The 18,262-nt window shown below is 36.8% G+C and overlaps 2 long non-coding RNA genes across 2 annotated transcripts; one reads left to right on the top strand and one right to left on the bottom strand.

Annotated features, from left to right (window-relative positions):
- Positions 1-6,274: 6,274 nt before the first annotated feature.
- On the bottom strand, positions 6,275-7,907 carry LOC138873577 (uncharacterized). Its single transcript, XR_011401196.1, has 2 exons — positions 7,510-7,907; positions 6,275-6,328 (listed from the first exon to the last, which is right to left on the bottom strand). It is a non-coding gene; the product is annotated as an uncharacterized lncRNA (long non-coding RNA).
- Positions 7,908-10,606: 2,699 nt separating this feature from the next.
- LOC138878633 (uncharacterized) lies at positions 10,607-12,805 on the top strand. The gene is made up of 2 exons (XR_011402535.1): positions 10,607-11,317; positions 12,622-12,805. It is a non-coding gene; the product is annotated as an uncharacterized lncRNA (long non-coding RNA).
- The last annotated feature ends 5,457 nt before the right edge of the window (positions 12,806-18,262 follow it).

Here is an 18,262-nt window from a genome sequence, read left to right on the forward strand (position 1 = left end):
TTAATCTTCTTAAACTCGGGTGCACATTTATGTGACCCAAATCCAAATCTCAACGGAGTCAAAGTGTGTCGACGATCATGGGTACATTGATTGTGACGCAGTTCGAAATACATTTTCACAACGTTGTAACTCCCTGTAAATTAATAATAATAATAATAATAATAATAATAATAATAATAATAATAATAATAATAATAATAATAATAATAATAATGAAAGCGACTAAAGGTTAAAATTTGCACATAAGTTCATAATTGTATAAAAATCAGATATTTAAGCCAAATATGACAGTTGAGCGACCGTGCTAGAACCACGGAACTCGGGAATGCCTAACACCTTCTCCCGGGTTAACAGAATTCCTTATCCGGATTTCTGGTTCGCGGACTGTAATACAGAGTCATTATTTTCCTCGATTCGGGATTAAATTGGTGACTTGGGACACCCTAAAATCTCCCAAGTGGCGACTCTGAAATGAATAAACAAATCCCGTTTCAATTGTCCTTTAATTGGAAAAAACTCCTTGTACCCTCGCGGGGGCGGAAAAAGGAGGTGTGACAATAGTGCCACCTCATTCCATGGAAAGCAAAAGGAATGAAGTGCCACACCAGGTTGAAGTTAAGATATATGAGCAGCAATGTAAAGTTCGCATATTTTTTGATACAGGAAGGATTCGGCACCCTTCTCTCGTTGTCTCGAGTCGAAGCTTTGAAAAAGGGAGCCTTGGCATAGCTGGTAAAATTGCGGCCATGTGACCTTGTGATCATAGATTCGAACCATGGAAATAGATGATTAGAGAAAGAAGTAAAGAAGGGAAAATATCAAAAGTAGATGAAGATGCGATAAGTACAGTTTTTTGCAGCCTCCTATTTATAGAAAGCCGACGACGGAGTCGACGGCGCAAGTGGCCGACCAATGCTGGAACGCATTTGATGTTTTGGGGAAGGATGCTGACATGACATTTCCGATCACTTCAAGCGCCTACGTTACGAGCATGACGTCATCGTGAGAGGTTCGAGAAAATTGAGGTTCAAATCGTTTCTTATCATCTTATTCTATGAAATACGGGACTATCTATATACGGTCAAGATCATAAACCTATGATTTATAGGCTCGGGGCACCGTCCTGAGTGTGAAGTCCAGACGAGATCAAGTTCGAGTTCGAGGGACCAGGCCCGAGTTCGAAGGCGAAGTACAATGCATACCTAGGTCGAGTGTGTTCGACCCCGAAATAGTTCCATTGGGGATTTGTACCAGGACGAGTTATATTCCTGCCACATGCCCAAAGTCATGGCGCAAATCCCGGAATATGATTGTACTATTTCGTAGGTAGTTAGATAGTTGTACCAAGAATATTCCTTACTGGAAATGAAAAAATTTAGGGCTCCCTTATTATATAAAGGAGACCCCAATCATTTGTAAGACACATTATCATTACTAAGCAAAGAATATGCTCTCTACCTTATTACTGTTCATCAGCATTATCCTTTAGCTCCATTTTTCTTACTTTATTTTGATTACTTAACTATTCTTACTGCCCTAAGACACCTCGAGGTCACTGTCTCGAGGTCATCACTGTTAAGTATTACTGGTTTGATTCACTTTTATCTTTCATTTCTACTTCACATTTCTTGATTATTAATTCGTATTGAACTAAGTCACATTGTTTAACCAAAAATAGGGATTTCGGTCAAAGCTTATTTTTAAAAGAACTCGGGTTACTGATAATTAAGTAGAAATTGGAATAATTGATGTAAATAATAACTGAATAGAAAGCAAAGTAAATCAGTATATTCCAATAGTATTTCGTGTCCTTACAAATGTTCATTCTTCACCTTTTATAGCTATTTCTAAGTAATACATTTTTCTCCTTTCATAATGGAGTCATTATAGATAATTAATGGAATTTAATGTAACGTTATAATTGGTAATCGTAACTAATTCAATACAAATTCTACAATGTTTTCCGTAATTAATGCCTATGAATTACCAATAATACGTATCTATACCCCTTTTGCTATTTAGGTTTATTCTTCTGATGCATCTTCAGAATATTAAGAGGTCCGAGCACCTATCTCTTCTAGTTTTCTTGGATTTTTGCCTGTGCCTGCTAAAGCTCGTGCCTTTTCAACTATTCTTTGCCAACTGTCATTCCTTTACCAGTCCACGTTTCATGACATGTCACCTCATAATTAATTCAATACATGAATTTGATTTTTTCCAATATAGATAGTCCCCCCACTTGCCATTTATTCATCAATAGAATATTTGGGAAGTGGATCTCATTAAAGCGGGAATTTTTGCCGCCATTATACCTTCTCTGGAACTGATGCTTGATATGTCACTTTCATTTAATGCTTATGACATGTGGAATCTTCTGATTGGTTCTGCAATTTTGCAGCGTCTTTTAGGGCTTTTTTGCGGCTTTACCAATTACGAAGCGTCAGTTTCCATCATGACATTTCCATCATACACCTTTTCTTTGACTGTTGCTTCTGAGTATAAATATAGCTTTCGTCTTTGTCTTTCTCATAAAAAGTTTAGAATATTCACCCTTGTTTTCTTCTTCATCGTACTGCTATGTCTTCTTCAAACCCTAACTCTCGAAGAGTCCCCATTGTTGATGACCTTCCTATTGCTCCTATTAGAAGCAGAATAGGAGGAAGATTACGTAGTTTAGGATCTTCATCTATACGGGGTTTTTCTATACCTCCAGTGAGTTCTACTCCACCTTCTAGAACTATGGGTTCTCTTTTCCATAGATCTTCATCTAGAAGTAAAGACTCTAATGAACCCATTCGTGAGCCTTTGATAGAGGAAATTGTCCCTGCTGAACTATCTTTCTACACTGATAGACAATCGATTAGAAACCAAGTTTCTTCTATGTCTTCCTTAGATCGTGCTGATATTGATCCTTTACAAATCACCGAAGGTCTGATCTCTATTGTTCGTAGGGATTGCCGTTGGAGACCTGATTTCCCTATTATAATTCGTAATGTGAATCAAAGAATTACATCTTACTTGACCGGGATTTCTTTTGTGTATACATACCCTTTTACGCTGAACTTTAAACCCCCCATTTATCCTGTTATCATTGACTTCTGTCATTTTTTCGACGTTTGTTTAGGAAAGATTGGCCCCATTATGTGGAGGGTTGTTGCACGCTTAAAGCACTTAACAAATTTGGCTAATTTGCCTTTTACTTTCTTTCATTTGATCCATCTCTACTCCCCTAAACTTTTTCGTCATGGGATTTTCACTTTAGTAGCGAGAAGTAAGAGAGTGTTAGTTAGCCTAGAGGATGATATGAATCATGGCTGGTATGCCAAGTTTGTTGCTGCCCTCACTGTTGGTTTAGTAGGTGAAGAAAATGTTCCATTTCCTGAGAAGTGGAATTTTGCACGTAAGTTTTCCTTTTACAACTTTTTCTATCTTTTCCTTTTATTTTCCCGTTACTGTTTAACTTTTTCTCTTTTCCAGCAACCAAGGGAACTGTTGATGAGATTCCTAATTTCCGTGGTTGGGTAGGAAAGTTATTAAATGTTGCTCCAATGGAAGGTAGATCTTGGAAAAACCTTTCGCATAAGTTCGGTTGGAAGGTGAAGACTCATGGTAAATGCTTTTTCCCATATCTTCTTATACTTTCATTCACCTTTCCTTTAGAATTTGTTTTGATCCTTCTTTTATCAGGATTTCCCATTCGAGGTGTAAGTTCTGATGCTGTCGTAGCTTCCCGAGTTTCTTTGGAAAGAGCTCAAGAGATAATCTTGTGTTCTTCATCGAAAAGGAAGGCTGATACAACCCAGGATTCTGAAGAAGAGGAAGAACAAGATGGAGGTTCCTTGATAAAAAGGATGCGAGTAAGAAGACGCGTCTTTTCAAATGATGAAGCAACTCCTCCCCGTTCTGTTCCCATAACTGAGCCTTTTGAAGCCACCTTGGTGAGCTATGATGATGATACTCCTGCGACAGCTCGTGACTCTGATGATCAGCTTTTTTCTCGTGGGTTTCATAATGACAATTTGGATTTAGTTCTGATGAAGTACCCCTTGCCTCTTTTACCATGCTTGCCCCTGTGACGCGTTCTTTACCAGTTGTGACTGCTACTGTTGCTGCTCCGCCCCAAGCTGTTATGACTTCTTCCACAGTTCCCCCTACTACTGTCCCTCGTACTGAGGTTGGTTCCTCGAGTGGAAGTGGAACAATGAAGCAGATTACCATTGAGGTCCCTGCCGCTGGTAACATTTTGAGAAAATCAGGTCGGGCTGACGTATGGTTAAAACCTCTGATCGGTCCAGTTGAGAAATCCAAGCTCGAGAGTCACAACTCTTTGACTTGGATGAATGACATAGTGCAGTCATCATTAAAGGTATTTGTTACTTTTCACACTTTATTCCCTCCTTCTTTAGGGTTCTTACCCTTTTCTTCTTTTTTTAGATCAATCTTGTTGGTACAGAGATGATGAAGAGGGTTTCTCATACGGAGCAGTTAATGCATGATTATCAGATTGAAGCGGACAACTGGAAAGAACAATATGAAAGTCTTCAACTTGATATGGAAATGTTAGAAGAGAGCAAGTTCACCTTAGAGCAGTAGTTGAAGGTTTTGACTTCAGAGTTAGCAGTTGAGAAGGCTTTCTCAAATCAAGTTGTCAAGGACAAAAATCTCCTCGAGACATCATTTTCTGAGCAACTCTCTAAGGCCAGTGAAGAGATTAGAGGGTTGAAGGATTTGTTAAGCGAGAAAGAGGTTTACGCCGGTGAACTTGTGCAAACACTTACTCAGACCCAAGAAGATCTCCGTGAGTCTTCTGATAAGGTCAGTTTTTTAGAAAGTTCACTTGTTCCTTTGCAATCTTCTTATGATACTGCCTTGGCTGAGAATGAAATGCTCAAAAACTAGATCGATCAATGGGAAAAAGGTTATGAGATTCCTGAGGACAAGACTGCTATTGAAGTGAGTTGGGCTATTTTAAACACACGTCATGATACTCTTATGGAGGCTAGCCAAGAGGGTTTCAACTTGGATGCTAAGTTAGTCAAGATAAAGGAAGCCATTGATCAGCGAAAGTGGCTGAACTCATTTCGTAACTACATGTTCACGTCCCGCACGAACACAGCTTCTACTCGAAACGAATTCTGTACTATAGTGCATAGTTCTATTCCTCAATGATAATTTTCTTGGATTCTTGGCAGTCTCATTTCTGGTTTGGAAAATTGTAGCCATTTGAAAACCATTTTAAATACACTAATAACTCCTTGTAAAATGGTTATACTTTTTCTCCCAAAGGTGGAGCTACATAGGTTTAAGGATGTCAGTTTAAATACCTTTCGCTTGAAAATTATATTATGTATATAGGTCAAATATTAGTTTGTAGCCATTTGAAAACCTTTTTAAATACACTAATAACTCCTTGTAAAATGGTTATACTTTCTTGGCAGCCTCATTCTTGCTTTCTCTCATCTTTGCATTGTGATTTCTCTCCCTTGTTTTTTTTTATCCTACTAGCGGAGATAGATTTGAGACTAAAAGACCATTGCGTAAATTACTGATTAACAATATTCATATTTATCTACCGAGCTAATTGCTCTTCCAAATTAAGCTCCTATACTTAAGATTACCATGTTCAAGACCCCGTTATATATACTATTGATAAAGGTTATTTCTATACTTAATTTAATCAAAAATCTTAGGTTCGAACTCTAAAAATGATAAATCTTTTTATAGGAACCGTCTCCTTGTACAGTCAAACCTTTCTATAACAGCCTCGTTTGTTCCAATATTTTTGGCTGCTTTAGTGAAGTGTTTTTATAGAAATCATATATTATAACATAACATAAAAATTGGTTCCAAGAAAAACTTATCTTTTATAATGAAAGACTGTTATATATGGATGTTGTTATAGAGAAATCTGACCGTAGTAGAACGTATACAACGTGAATTAGATTTAATCAGATTTGGTTTCAAATATCACGTGACTAAAGAAAAATACAATACAATACAATACAATACCATACAATATAAAGACTAGAAAACAAGAATATATATTGACCCAAGACTTGTTGCAAGTTCCAACAATATAATAACTATTAACAAAACACAAACTAAGAGAAATTAACTAGAGGAAAGTGAATAGAATTATATTAGGCTATTCATAGCTTTCCCTTTATTCTCAAAACTAGACTCACACCAACACAAGTACATTAGTCATGACATTTAGGACATTTGCTGCAAATCTGGTATTTACATGAGCAAATTTTGCAAGCTTTGCCAATGATTTTGCCTCCTTTTGCACCTTTTCGTATCCAACCCGGTATCTTACGGATGATTCCTGCAACCGTCTTCTGATCAGTAATGATGTTTGAGTTCATTGCTGCACCAAATTAGGTTATGTAGAGTAATGTATTAGTTATAGGTTAACCAATAAAGGAGGAAATTAAGATGTGATAGTATTAATTCTCAGCGCGGCAGACATTAATAAACTTGGGTGAACGTGCGTTCCTCATCTAACAACTTAAGTTTTAAATAAAATAATCACACGATTGGCAGGACAGGGCGCTGCTTCAGCTTACCGAAGACATAAATCCCTTGATAAAAAGCGTGGAGGTCGAGAATTTGGGTAGAAGGTTAGTAGGTAGGCATGCATCTCCTTTGTTCTTACTAGTAATATCAATGTTAACCTTGTATTTTCTTATTTTCAGATTCTTCTCACTACCTCTAGTTATGTCGCTTCGATTATCTTGTTATCTTACTGCTTATTTCTACTACTTTTTCATCCTTCCTTAAGTCAAGGGTCTATCAAAAATAGTCTCTCTACCTTCTAAAGATAAGAGTAAGCTCTGCGTAAATACTATTCTTCTCATGCTCCCTTATGGAATTCCACTAAATTTATTGTTATTGTTATTGATCCATAATTGATTGAAATAAGGTTTTGGATATTCAAATCTAATCGCCATCCAAAAGTAAATATATTTCACGTGTTTGGCCAAAAAAGAATCATGGCCGCATGTAAGAAAGAATGTTGACATATAAATAATTAAGTTGAAGTGACCGTGCTCTAACAATAGAGTTTAAACTATTATACGAGGTAATTACCAAATTCAACAAAGACAAAAAGAAGAAACTTCTGCGGTGTTGGAATATCATAAGATAACGAATATTTTAGATGTGGAATATCTCAGAAAGTTTCAAAATGCCCATTAAACTTTCAGCAAAATGTTAAATAATACTTATGTAAACATTTACTCCCTTCGTTTCAATCATGTGTTTTACTTTCCTTTTAAATCCGCTTCAACAAAGAATGCCACCAATACATTTAATAATTTTTTAATTCTGAAATTTCGATTTTTTATTTCATTAATGAGACTTCTGTATAAGATATTATGACATAAGATCACAAAATTCAAAGCAAAATGTTACATGAATATTTAAACATTTATAACATCCATTTGCAGACTCAAAAGGTTAAAAGTGAAAATAACTACAAGTAATAGAGTGAAGAAGTAAATAAACCTTGGGTAATTGGAGCAGCCGCCTTAGACATCTCCCTTGCATCAGCTTGTGAGGATATTACCATTACCAAAATAGCCAAAGAAAAGCAAAGAAAAAGAATAGTTTTGGAAAACATTTTGATAGATGAGCTATATCGAGTTTTAATTTTTTGCTGTGAAAAGGGAAATAATGTTTCTCCCCTATTTATAGAACAACTTGCTCTGAACAAGGGAGAAAAATGACAAAAAGGAAAGCCTTCACAAAAGACTTACTTTAAAGTCACGCACGCCAAGGTAGACTGAGTTAGTTGGGCGAGTGATTTCCCACATAAGAGACCTGAGATGGATTCCCTCACTAGCAGTCTCCTCAGTCAGAGTTCGTCGTATCGGGTGTACCTAATGCGATTTATATCTCTTGTGTAATTTGTGAGCTAATATACAGTGAGCGAATTACACCGTGCGCACCCGAAGGGTAGTGGCTACGGGTTTGCTAGGAACTTTCCAAGAAAAAAACAAAAACAATGTCGTTACATGGCCACTTGACAAATTGTATCAATTTGGATTGTTTACTTAGGGCGAATTGTTTTAATGGGAAACAATGGGCCAAATGTAGATAATTGGTGGCCGAGTGACTCCAACTCTTGACGTAGATAATTGGTGGCCGAGTGACTCCAACTCTTGACGTAGATAATTGGTGGCCGAGTGACTCCAACTCTTGCCCAAGACCATAGTACCACCCATCCCTCAACAAATGTGGGACACCTTACCACCAGATAGGGGTGTTCAAACCAAATCGGAAAACCGCACCAAACCGAAAAATTAAATCAAATCGATTAAAAAACCCAACTATTTTTGGTGAAGTCCAAAATTTAAAAATAATAAGGTACAGTTGCAATGTAATGATCTCGTATCACATGTTGTATTTAGGAATAATATATCTTTTATAGTATATATGTTTGCATGAAGATAAGTATGAAATTCACTTATGAAATGCATGATAAACATAACTAGAAATGAATACATAGTTGAACATATGTATAATTAAAACTTGAAAAAAGAGTTTTTGAAGTTATGTTAAAAAATATATTTGAAAGTTGAAGTTGTGTTTGGACATGCATTTTATTTGAAAAAAAGAAGTTAAATTTTGTATGTGGAAAAAAACTTTTATCCAAAAAATGTCATAAATCAATTTTTGGGAAGTTGAAAAAAGAATTTAACTTGAAAAATAGTAGCCAAAATCAATGGCCAAACGGGAGCATAAATAACTCCCAAAATTTTATACCTACCTTTGTCATTTCAACTAATAGGCTTGCTCTTAGATACTTCAATATTACTTTATTTGTTCTTGGATACATGTACCTCAATGCTAATAGACTACAAGACAAGACGTCGACCTAGACTTTATTGCAAATTGCAACAGCAAGGACAAAACAAAACAAAACACAAATCTCTGACTTCTCTATATAATCTCTCTCTAAGCTACAAAGCAATCTTTCAGTCACTTCAGCTACTGACGTCACAAGATTGACATCAGGATCGAGGCGTCGAGGATTAATTCATTTTTTATCAATCTATCCCGAGATCGAGCAAAGTGTTCACTCGACTAATAAGCCCGAGGGCTACCCGAGTTCGGAAAAATTCTCACTCGGGGACTATAAAAAAAAGCCTAGGCACTAACTCTATTTCAAGTTCGAGCAAATACTCGATCGATTACTAAGACCAAGGGCTACCCGAACTTGGGAAAATTCTCACTAGGTGATTATCCACGAAGCCTAATGACAAGTTTTATTTCAAATTCAAGACCTTGCGCTCACTCAACTCCGACTAGGGAGTCCCGATGTCCCGAGCTTGCACCAAATCAATTTAAGCTTATCTCGAAGACCAACAAGAACCTTAAGAGGTATTATATTGATCGATTAAAAAACCTAAAGGTTTATTATATCCAGAGTCCGATATTTGGACTAGTCGCTAAAAGTTATACAATCAGATTTTCCACAAGTAAAAATAGAACGAAATTCAACACGAGCCAACAGGGAGACAAAGGGATCCTTTTATATTTACAAGAGACGGTTACAAAATATAACTACAACATCCGCGGAGGGTACTTACACTTGAACAAAGAAGCAAAAAACAAAAGCCAAGGACCTAATCTACTTTTAAAACCACGTCCTCGAGAGCGTCGACTTCGGGAACCTCCTTCCCGGGGACCCCATCTTAATCTTTGGAGACGTTTGTGTGCCCGAAGAGATTTGGGGCAGAAGGCCCTCGATAAATGTAACTCTCTCTTCAGCAGCTGAGATTGAGCATTCCGTTGGATTTTGGGCCAAGATCCGTTAAAAAAGAATAGCAAAAGAAAGAGATCATAAGGGAAGACCAGAAGATGTAGCTTCACCTTCTATCATAAGAAAAACCAAAAGGTTTGCAGGATGCACGAGCAACGATCCAAGAGTGTTCATCCTTGGAACATTATTCCGGTGTGGGATGCAAAAGTTAGTAGATGATAGTTGTAAGCACGTGATTTTTGCCCTATATGAGAATTACCCCCAAAAAATTCAAAATAAAATGATTTTCCTTGGTGTGCAACTTTGAGAATTTTTGTGACATTTTTGGATAATTATTTGTATTTGTCTGTGCATGTTTATTTGTTAAATTAATAAAAAATACAAAAATATATCGCATTTTGCATGTAGGATTTAATTCTACAATTGTTATTAATTAAGTTTGTTTTACAAAAATTAAAAATTACAAAAATAGGCATCTTTTGCATTTTTAGCATTCAATGTCCAAATATACAATTTTATGCTTAATTATTACTTAATTGTGCGTTAATTGTTATTGGGAGTTAATTTGCGCTTTTATAACTTAATTTAGTTCTTAATAATAATTTAAGGATATTTAGAATTTAGTTTTAGAAAAATAAAAGAAGAAAAGAGAGCAAAAATACAAAAAAACGGAATTGGGCCACTTCTTCAATTGTAAACCACAAGCCCAAAAATGCCCAACCTTCCCCTACGACCCGGTCCATCTCCACACGGGTCGACCCGGTCCGCCCCGTAACCCCAATACCTAACCCCTCTTCATTTTTTCATTTTTCTCCCAAAAAACAAAACAAAAAAAAACCTAAAAACCTAAACTAAACTATCCTCCCCCACCCTCTCTTCTTCTTCTCCAAAATACCAAACACCCCAAGCATCCATGGCAGCCCTTCCGCCTCCTCCGGCTTGAACACACAACCACCACCATCGTCCAGCCCCGTCGCTGCTGCTCCATCTTCTTCGCAATGTCCTTCACCTCCGGCGACCATGGCTGCCCTTTCTATGCTTTGATTTCGTCTTCGTCGGAGCAGCCATCTCCTCCACGTCAAGACGAGCTCCACCCATGTCTGCCTAGCTCCACGGTTGTAGCCTCTTCTTTTTCACCATCCAAACACGCCGCTGCTTCATCTTCTTCAAGTCGCTTCCCAGCAGCTCGGCTACGTCCAAACATACCCCATGTTGCTGCGTCCACTGCTCCATCCCCAGTTGCTACTGTTTCTTCTTCGCTACATCCAGTCGTCGATGAAGAACAGCCCGTCGATCTCCAGCATACCCAAACGGCTTACCTCCCATGATTGCCTTGTCGAGCTCGAACCTGAGCTAACATGGCTGCTGCCGCGTCTTTGCTTCACCACTGTCCGTCGACCTCCCATGTGGGTCTGTACTGAAACCTCGTTGCCTGCTGCTTCAGTTGCTTAGGATCGTCTCCGTCGTTTGTTCGAGTTTTGGTTGGGGTCGTCAAAACAGTCCATACGAGTTCGTCGTTGGTCAGTCATTGTTCGTCGTTTCGATCCGGTTAGTGGGTTTTTGGAGTTTTATTTTTGTCCGTAATTTGTTTGATATTTTTCGGATCCGAAATCATTAAATGTTTGATTCTTGTTCTTGATTTTTATTTAGTTGTTTTATTTTTCTTGTTTATTTTTAGATAGAAATTGTTAGTAATTATAACGTTTTTAGTTTTAAGTTGAAGTTCAATGAATTTTGTTTTCAGTTTGTTTTATTAATTTAAGAGGATTTAAGTTTAATATAGAAGAGTGTTGTTTTAATCATTTGGATTCGCGAGGTTTGTTGTTTAATACACGTTTATTCTTTGTTTGAAGTTCATCCAGTAATTTAATTTGAGTTTGTTTTGGTTTTTGAGTTGTTGATTTAATTTGAATCATGTATTTGTGTGTTGTTAATATTGTTGTTTACTTGCTCATTCATTTTTGGTCTAAGTTAACCAGGATTGGTTCCCAATATGGTTAATTTGTTTCCATTAATTTGGAGTTGTATGATTCATCTGTGTTCATATGATTTTGTTGTTGAGTTTGTTCAAGAAATTGGTCTTATTGGCTATATTTTGGTTGAGATTGATTAGGTGAATTGGTTATAGCTGATGGGGTAGTTTGATAAATTGCAGTACGTTCAGGGGTGAAACGGTAATTGCAATAAGGTCGGAGGAGTAGTTTGGTAATTGAATATTTTGAATAATTCTTTGTGTTAAGCATGAGGGACAAAATGTAATGGGGTGGGGTTTGATATAATTGTTTAATATAATGGGGGACAAGACATAATGTAGTGGGGGGGATATTGTAATTGTTTATGTTAGGCATGGGGAACAAAATGTAATGGGTTGAGATTGATATATTTATTTAATGTAGTGGGGGACAAAGTATGTAGGCATGAGGGACAAAGGTTTAAAATAAAGAAAACATTAATTAGTGGGGACAAAGCATGCCATTGGGGGAATATTTTGGGTTAGAGGTTCAAGACAAGAGTCTTACTATAAATAAGGGTCATTCTTGACAAAGGGGGATTTAAGAGGAGATTCTGGAGGAGATTTTGGAAGAATTTTGAGAGATACAAATTGGAGAAATTTCAAAACTAAAGGAGAGAACAAAAACTGAAAAAAAATCTTCTACTTTCCTTCATTGTTTGAAATCAGCATTAATTGTTGTTGTTTCATCGAAGCTTGAAGCTTCTTTTTGGGATTACTACTCCACCGGTTTGCAAACTCTGTTCCTGGGTTGTTACTGTTGCTGGGCTGTTGTTGCTGGGCTGTATTGTTACTACTGCTGCTGATTCTCATCTTCATCTTCTTTTGTTTCCAATACCAGGTACACGACTGTAATACTAGCTATTGCAAGCTGAAAAATGTGAAAGCATGAATACATGAAGAATGGAACTTTGAAGTTTTAATTTCGTTTTTTCTTCGTTTCTTTTACTGATTGTATTTAGGCTATTTCATGTATTACTGTTTAATAATTGGAATAAGAGAAAAATAACATAAGTTTGTCTTTAGTGAATCAGCTCGGCAAAATGGGTTAATTCACTAGCTATGAAAGTTTTAATACGGTCAACAGTAGGTCAATCATGAATGGATAGTTAAATTTAGTTAAAGCCAAACAAGACTAGATAATGTTTAAGTTTAATAATCTTTCTAATAAGCTTTAGTAATTGTGGTTAAATCTAGTTTCAAATGGTTATGAATAATTAATTCCAATAGTTGTTTTTTTTATATAACAATGCGAGTTTCAATCTAGCTATATTTGATTTCTTTTGAATATTAGTTGTCGAATTTCTTATTTTATTTATAATTTCGAATTTTTTCTTTAAAATTCTTTCATTTAATATTGGTCCTAATCTAGCAATTAGTATGTTACATGTTCTTAATTTTTTCTAGCTCCTAATTAATTAGGATTTTCTTTCTTTATTTTAGAGACTAAACTTAATAGAAAAAATGTAGTCATTCTAAGATTATCTTTTTTTTTAAAAAAAAAATAATGAGATGAGTCTCGCCAAATAAAAAATGCAAATTGCGGGGCCCTCACAAAATGTATGTGTTAATTACTTAGAACTCGGGATAGGCCGCTTAGCGAACTCCACGGCCTTACCCAAAATAACAACACGCTAGTTTCTTTAGGACGCGTCTTAATTAATCTTACTTTCCTAAACTCGGGTGCACATTTATGTGACCCAAATCCAAATCTCAGCGGAGTCGAAATGTATCTCTAATCACGGGTACATTGATTGTGACATGGTTCGAGATGCGTGTCCATGATGTTGCAAATTCCTTTTAAAAAAAATAAGAATGAGATGAGCCTCGCCGAATAAAAAATACAAATTTGCGGGGCCCTCAGTAAATATTTGCTTTAAAATTGCTTAGACTTCGGGATGGACCGTTTAGCAAAATTTCACGGCCCTACCCAAAGTAAATGATATGCTAGTCACTTTAGGCGCGCCTTTAATAATTTAATCTTCTTAAACTCGGGTGCACATTTATGTGACCCAAATCCAAATCTCAACGGAGTCAAAGTGTGTCGACGATCACGGGTACATTGATTGTGACGCAGTTCGAAATACATTTTCACAACGTTGTAATTCCCTGTAAAATAATAATAATAATAATAATAATAATAATAATAATAATAATAATAATAATAATAATAATAATAATAATAATGAAAGCGGCTAAAGGTTAAAATTTGCACATAAGTTCATAATTGTATAAAAATCAGATATTTAAGCCAAATATGACAGTTGAGCGACCGTGCTAGAACCACGGAACTCGGGAATGCCTAACACCTTCTCCCGAGTTAACAGAATTCCTTATCCGGATTTCTGGTTCGCGGACTGTAATACAGAGTCATTATTTTCCTCGATTCGGGATTAAATTGGTGACTTGGGACACCCTAAAATCTCCCAAGTGGCGACTCTGAAATGAATAAACAAATCCCGTTTCGATTGTCCTTTAATTGGAAAAAACTCCTTGTACCCTCGCGGGGGCAGAAAAAGGAGGTGTGACAGCTCTGGCGAGTCTGCTGGGGACTATTAACCAAGAACCACTGGTTCAGGGTTAGAAATTCGAGCTTAGATAAATTGTTATATTTGGCTTTATCTAATTTTTACATGTTTGAGCCTAATGTGCTAAATGCTGCTTTTACCGCTTTGATATTATCTGAACTGTATATAAATTGTGCCGAAACCTTTCTCTTCTTACCTCCGGGGATGTGCTTACTGGTTGAGACTCCCTATTCTGTTAGTGTCATACCTTGAAATAAGAAAGAGGCCGGACAAGTTACGAAGCCGGATGGCCTTTTGGTTCCTGGTAAGTTGCCCCTCCTCGACTCGAGTTGTCCGCTCGGGTACACAGTCTAGAACACTGACTCAGGTTTTGAACATAGAATAACGTGACTTCATGCCGGATCCCTAGTAGGAACGCTTATTTGCATCACGTTGCATTTGACTTAGGGGACTCAACACAGGGGTTGGGTCCGTCTAGGACTAACAACCTGAAATGAAAAAACCATCATGATGCATCCTATTTGTTTTCTGTGCATTTATTTGTCTCGGGCCCGCATGCTGACCGGTTTTTGAATATTGTGAAATTGAGGAAAAAAAAAGAGAAATAGCGGTTAGAGAGTTAATTGATTATTTTTGAAAAAACCCAATAACCAAGTACTGTCGAAACTCTGCAGAAATTTTGAGAAAATAAAAAAATAGGAACAAGAGTCTTTTATTTTCGGAAAGTTGTTTGTTGAAAAAAGAAAAAAAAGTGTCTTTTATTTTTAGTTTGGAAAAATAGGTTGTTTATTGTTTGTTGAAAATGAAAAAGAAAAAAAGAGAGTCGTTATTTTGTCTTGTTTTCAAAATAGAAAAGGAAAAATAGCTTGTCGTGCCATGGAAAATGAAAAAGAAAAAAAAAGTCTTGTTTTCAAAAATAGTTCGGTTAATTTCCCGAACTACGCGGGTTTGATTCTCACCGGATGTGAAATACGTAGGCAACCCTCATCGGGTCCAACCTCCCCTTTTGCTAAAATAACAAAAAACAAATAAATAAGCAAAAAACATGTCAAAATTTTAATTTTGTCACAAATAAGTCGGGTGATGTCCAACCTCCCCTTTTGCAAAAAATAGCAATATATATATATATATATATATGTCAAATTTTAATTTCATCATAAAGAAGTCGGGGACACTGTTTTGTCAAGACATAGTCGAATGTTCCCGAAAGGGACGCCGGAAGGTTGACTTTGCATAAACAGCCACCTTTTGGGTCATGTTTAAGATTTGGTCCAGTTGACCCACACAGCCTTAAAAATCTTCGTCCCCGAGGCGTTGAAAGGCCGTGTTTGCAATATTGAGTTTTCTATTTTGAAAAACGATAAAAAGAGTCATAAATAAGTCGAGTGATGTTGTTTTTGTCAAAAATAGCCGAATGTTCCCGAAAGGGATGCCGGAGGGCTGACTTTGTATAAACAACCACTTTGGGTCATTTTTTTTAGGATTTTGGTCTAGTAGACCCACACAGCCTTAAAAATCTTCGTCCCCGAGGCGCTGAAGGGCCGTGTTTGCAACACCAGGTTTTTATTGTAATTTGAAAAAAAAAACAAAGAGTCTGCGGTCAGGTGAATACCGTTTGGATTTTTAGTCAAAAATAAGCCGAGCCATCTTCGGCCGCGTCTTAAACCATTCTTGCCGAAATAGCCTTAGAGTATCTTTCAGTTGCGAAAGGCTATTTTCGTAAAAGAACGGACAAGTTTGTAAAGTGTCATAAAATAATCCTCCCCGGCCTCAAAATTCATGTGAAATTTGGATGGGGCCACATTTGCAAAAATAACCGTTTGGTTGCATTTGTCAAACGGAGAAAAGGAGCTGGCCTTTTGTTTTTGAGTTTGTAAATCTTTTGATTAGAATATGTGGGTTGTTTGATTTTCGAGTTTGTAGGTCATCTTCAAACCTTTGAAACCCAGTTTGTTTTAATATGAAAATTGAAAAAAAATATTTATTATTGTTTATCTTTTATTGGTCCGAACTACGCAAGGTCTGATTCATGCGGGGTCATGATACGTAGGCAATCTCCATAAGATTCGACCACAACAAAAAATGAAAAAACAAAAAATGAAAAAAAAATGAAAAAAATGAAATGAAAAAAAAAGAAAGAAAAAAAGAAAAAAAGGATGTTGTTAATAATGAGGACCGACTGAGTCCATTCTAACTTGTTTTGTCTTGAATCGCAAGGAAAGTTAAGGTTGTTGGTTTGTGGTAGGCCGGACAATGACACCCAGAATATCGCGCAGAATCCTTTACCTGCACCTCATGATACACACTCTGCGGGGATCAGGCCTGATAACAGAAGCACTCGAATCCTATTGGGGACTTGTTGATGGAGGTTGATGATATTGAAGCTGGTAATGGTCTTGGCAGTATTGATGCGAAGCTCAGTGGCTAAGATGCCAGTTTTGATAAAGTGGGAGGACGCTCCGTTCCTTGGTTAGCAAGAGAGAAGCTTGTGGTGGCTTATTTTGTTGTCATTTCTGTTGACCAGATTATTCTTAGGGTTGTAGTCCGGATATTGTCTTGTGTCAAACTTTCTTAACTTTCCATTTGTCATAGCGGTTTGTTTAAGTTTTGTCCAGTTTGTTTTAGGATTTTATTCTGGTTTGTTTTGTTTGTCTTGTTATTCAAACCATTCCACCGGTAGTCTAAAGCAAATCCGGTCTTTTATTATTTCCAGTCATCTTTTTGTTTAGTCCTTTTATCATTTTTGTTCAGCGCCGATTCTAGTGACATGACATGCGTGCACAGTTTGGGCCTAATCTTAAAATTTAATCATAAAATCAGTTGAAGGTGATCGAGATATTTAAGGGAGATAAGAATGGTTTGAGATCATTTGAAGCCCAAACCATGAGAAATTGGGGCAAGTAAATGAGAGTGTTGTCCAACGATGTTATGTGTGGATATGGTTCTCTGGTGCAATCAAAAGATGTTACCAATGTTTTCGGCGGTTTGTTTAATTGTGTTGTTTGTACTTGGCGTGTTTTGGAGATTGGAATGACGAAGGCATTTTGTTCTACTATCCAAATACTTTATCCTTCGTTAGCCCTTTGAGCCTTATTTATTGTTCTTTCATACCCCTCTTTCGGAATCAGTAGCAAAGGTTAGAAACATAAACATAGAAGAAAAAGAAAAAAAAAAGGAAAAGAAAGCAACTAAAACAACAAAAAACAACAAAAGAGAAAAAAAATGATAACAAAAACAAAAGAAAGTCAGAAGAAAACAGAGGATTTGGGAAATACGTTCGAGCTGATTCCTTAAAGAGGATACGTAGGCGCCTCACGGCTCGGTCATGGTGTAATAAAAATTAAAAAAATAAATAAATAATCCCCAAGCAAGAAATTGGGGCAAGGGTTGCGCTTGTTGTAAACAAATATGGTTTCGAAGGTTGTAATTTTGAACCTCAAATTGATTTGTTTTTGAGCCTTTGATACCCTTTCTTTCTAGCCTGTCCAAAACCCACATTACGGTCCAAAGAAAGACCTTATGATCAGTCTTCAAAAGATGCCAAGTCAGACAAATGAGAGTCTTATCGGTGAACATAACATTTTGTTCCGCAGCAGAAAGGACTCTAATCCCTAGCAAAAAGAGTCATATCGGCAACACTCCAAATCCCCAACTGTAAAGTGATACAACTGAGAGAGTCTTATCGGTGAAAATCTTCACGGACACCATAAGACGATGAAAGCTGAGAAAAAAAACAAAATGAGAGAGGCTTGATAGTGAAAACCCCGAATAAGATTAAGAATCAGATGGGGAATCTCCAAGTGAAGATCTGGAAAGACGATTGACGGCGGAGGATAGGCCACATGTGCATGTCACGACCATTAGAGTCGGTATCGGCGTTTGATAGGTTTTTTATTTATAGTTTCTTTTGTTAAAGAGTCGTCTTTTTCCGTTGTCTTTTATTCGGTTCCCCTT

Source organism: Nicotiana sylvestris, chromosome 1, assembly GCF_000393655.2.
Source record: "Nicotiana sylvestris chromosome 1, ASM39365v2, whole genome shotgun sequence".
Lineage (NCBI taxonomy): Eukaryota > Viridiplantae > Streptophyta > Magnoliopsida > Solanales > Solanaceae > Nicotiana > Nicotiana sylvestris.